Here is a 4085-nt window from a genome sequence, read left to right as displayed (position 1 = left end):
TTCAGGGATGGTATTGACTAGTAACTTTTTGACGGTAAATGTTTCACATAGCTGTAGTGTCTACCGCGGTCAGCCATTCTGTGTTTTGATTGGAAAGATGGACAAACCTGTTGATGCAATGTATGTCTCCACAGGAGTGCCTCACTAGATGTGGAGCCAATCTACACATTCAGAGCACACTCGTGAGTACAGCGTTCCTTATATTGTGTTCCCCATAAACCAGGCTTTTTCTAGAATACACAAGTACTGTGCGGACAAGGACACATCCTCAGTGATGCACCTGGAATCATTGGGTGTTTCGGGTCTTTGAGCATCATACACCCTCATCCAGGCGACCCAGCCGGGGTGATCAGTCCCCGACTTGTGTCCAAGTGGCATTTGTCCAACTATCCCCCCGACGGAACCACAGCCACCTTGAGGCTCTTTCTGCGGCCTCAAGAATGTCTCTGATAGCGGATCTAAGCTGCGGCCCTCTTACTCCGAGGAGCTTTAACGATCTAGACAACGACTGACCTGCGAAACCCCGACACCCAACCTCAACCGGTGTACACCGGGCCCTCCAACCCCTCTTCTGACTGTCTATTACTAGTTCAGTGTACTTTGCTCTTTTACGCTCGTGGGCTTCGACTATTCTACTTTCCCACGGAACAGTCAGTTCCAACATGATCACTTGTTTTGTGGAGTCTGACCAAAGTACCACGTCTGGCCGCAGTGACGTGGCAACGATGTGATCTGGAAACTTGAGCTGTTTGTCTAAATCTACCTTGAGCTGCCAGTCTCTCGCAGTAGCTAGAAGCCCACCAGCAGAAGTGGGTTTCCGCTTAGCACTTTCACCAGCCCTGACAAAGGTTATGGACTTCTTAGGTGGCATCTGACTCTTGCTGCTTTGAATCGCCTTGCAAAAGGAAGCAGCCAACACTCTCAAGACCTGGTCGTGCCGCCAGCGATACCTCCCCTCCGCCCAGTGCCCCTTGGACAGCAGCTGAGAATGTGCTCTAGGGTACCTCTTCTCCCGCAAAGTGGACATGCTGGGGTCTCTGCCATGCCCCAGATATGCAAGTTGGCTGGGCTTGGGAGGACATCATACACTGAAGAGNGCAGGGGTCATTACAGATAGGCTGGTTGTCTGTGTTCCATGAATAAATAGCCACTATGGAGGCAAGGACAACAGCTCCAGCTAACAGGCCCAGCGTCATCAGGCATGTAGCAGGGTTTCTGTGGAAGGGGACCGCCTTCTTCCTCACGTGAACCTGGCAGCCATCACTGTTGTTCAGGGGTGTGGTCTCCATAGGTCTGTCGTCTTCCTCAGACTCCATAGGTTTCTTTGTGCCGCTCTTTCCACGGTGAAGTGGCTGCAAATATCTTAGAATTAGTTCACATTCAATTTGTTTGATGACAGAAAAAGGTCATTATTATAACATATCTGAGTCACTAAAGATTATTGTCCTTTATGCCAAGAGGATGAATATTAATTTCACTTCCCATTAACATATAACATATTAAGCTCATATTGAAGGACAGATTACTTATGAACTTATGAATGTATTCAGTAGTAAAACCAACATAATATTACCTAAGACAAATACAGATTCTAAAGCTTTCAAATTCTACTATGTCCTGACTTAATCTACAATGTAGGCCAATATATATCTAGTGCTCTACAGAAAGAGATTGTACTATCTCAGGCACAAACTTGTTGTAATATACAAATATTGTCTCCTGTACATTCTACTATCACTGTGTATGTAGTTCCTGTTCACTATTTATAGAATTGAAACAACACTTTGCACCTGAGGGCATGCATGTACCTATTTTAAATCAATTTCTTGGTTCTCATAAGTCAGATTTGCCTGCTTCAGCTTTTGTTAAAACATGTATATTTGTGACACAATTATTTGTAATTTTGTTGTTAACGGAAGCAAATCTACTTAATAATCTAGGACTGCATGAATTTCATTAATTGTGTTACAAATATATATTACAATGATATACAATATACACAATATGTACAATAATAAATGTATGACACAATTTTCAGACAGAAAAAATATTCTTATTATACAGTACTTCTGCAACTCCAATATACATGTAGATATTAGCTTTGACAACTATTATCATGTCACTAATCAGTAATCAATAATTTGGATAATGGCCTTATAATGTTTCATATATGCAACTTCCATTTGCTGGACTTAGTTAAAATACTTTTTTCTGCATAATGTACAGGTGTAGGTAACATTGAAAATTAAATAAGTGCACCAGATAAATTTAGTCCCACATACAGTGTTCAGAATTTAAGACGAATGGAACATACTATAAAATATTGAGAAACCATTGGCATTATTCTTTGACACTTTATACCTGATGATAACAGCCGATGTATTTTCCAGTAATAAAAATCAACATGCACATAATGCATGCATGTATAAACCCAGTACATGGACCAATGCAGGTTATAGGTAGACATCAGATAGAAATACCTGCACAGCTGCAACTTTGCCTGCATCAACCTGCATGATATATGCAGGCAGTATTACGAGCCTAATGATCTACTAGTAACAATCATATTTCATACAGGTGAACAATGCTCCATATTGCACTGTATAATTATACTATAAATGAGTGCCCAGGACCGATATACACTGTACTAGTACCACCTGCAGAGCTCAATTTGTTTTCGTTAACTGCATAGTCCATCTGCCATTCAAAAATGGTTTCTGCAAGACTTAGTAATACTTGAATTTGACAAAAAATGGTAATTTGAAAGCTATTTGTACATGTTAACATTTTTTTACTTGTCACATAAAATGTACCTATAAAATTATTTAGGTGCAGACCTGACCATCTGGTGTAACTGAACAAAATAAAACACCATCTTTTACACTAAAGATAAGTATACTCATCTCAAAGATAACAATTTTGAAAATTCAGCCCTTCAATACATGTATTAGGAAAACTTGAGAGTATATTTCTTAATCTCGGATCAAAATACGAAAACCCTAATTTGATTTTAAAAAAGAGTATTTTCCGCTAAAAAAAGAAAAACTTTGATGGCTTAGGAACAGGTACAGTGCAGGCCTAAACACCTGCACCTAAAAAAACTTAGAAAAGTTGTATAGCTCTACCATTCATCAGTCTATCCATGTAATACTTTAGTACCTGCTGAGTACGTATACTGTTGTGGTGCCTGTGCCTGGCCATGGTTGTCACAAATACCAAGTCACACCCACAATGGAATGAGACACAAAAAAATAGCCTTGAGACATAACGACCATGTGACAGTGCATATAGTACAGTAAAACTCATAGTATAGGCGTTACCTGCACAAGCTATAATATATTATTCAATAGACATCTATTCCCTAGGGCAATAGAGGTGTTCTGTAGTTCTTGGTGGGAACGTCACTTGATATAATATCAGGCAGAATGTTCACAGTGTGATATTATAAACTTAACAGTGATAAGAGGTCGCTGCAAAAACACCTTTCTAAGACCACCGTGAATATTTCATGACTTATGGTACCATGGCTTAAGGGCTTTAGTGGGCGTGACAGTCTATGGATATGAGTCAGTCTGCCAACTGACAATGACTAGTGTATGGCTGCACAACCAAGTCCAGTAGGCAACAATGGCTTCTTCTTAAATTTTCAAAGACTTTCTTAAGAATTTCCTCATAAATTATGTTAATGAGATTCAAAGTTGAATAAGTTTAATAACGGGAGGGGTCCAAAGTCCGGCATACTGTTCTACGTGTTGACGCACGTATTTTGTTACTGTACATGTCACCCTAAACCTATCAAAAAATAAGGCTAGATCTTGAAACAGCAATATGTCCGTGATTTAAGCTGTACAGACGTATATTTCATTTCACGGTAGCGTTCCGCACTGCCGTTTGACAGCACACGAGAGTCACGGCAGGTTTTTTGCTTTGCGTTCTCGTGGAACGTTCCAACACCAAAAGGGGGGTCCAAACTCCGGCATACGTAACAACCAAGTCCGTGCTGTGACTATTTTTAGCACTCCATGCAAACATAATAACACTATAAGTTTGCAATACTATTTTTTTGTCCCAAAAAATGTGCCATA

The sequence above is a fragment of the Branchiostoma belcheri genome, unplaced genomic scaffold, assembly GCF_001625305.1.
Source record: "Branchiostoma belcheri isolate BF01 breed outbred unplaced genomic scaffold, Haploidv18h27 scaffold32, whole genome shotgun sequence".
NCBI classification, from domain to species: domain Eukaryota; kingdom Metazoa; phylum Chordata; class Leptocardii; order Amphioxiformes; family Branchiostomatidae; genus Branchiostoma; species Branchiostoma belcheri.
The sequence above is the reverse complement of the archived record's forward strand: the minus strand, read 5'-3'. Positions refer to the sequence as shown.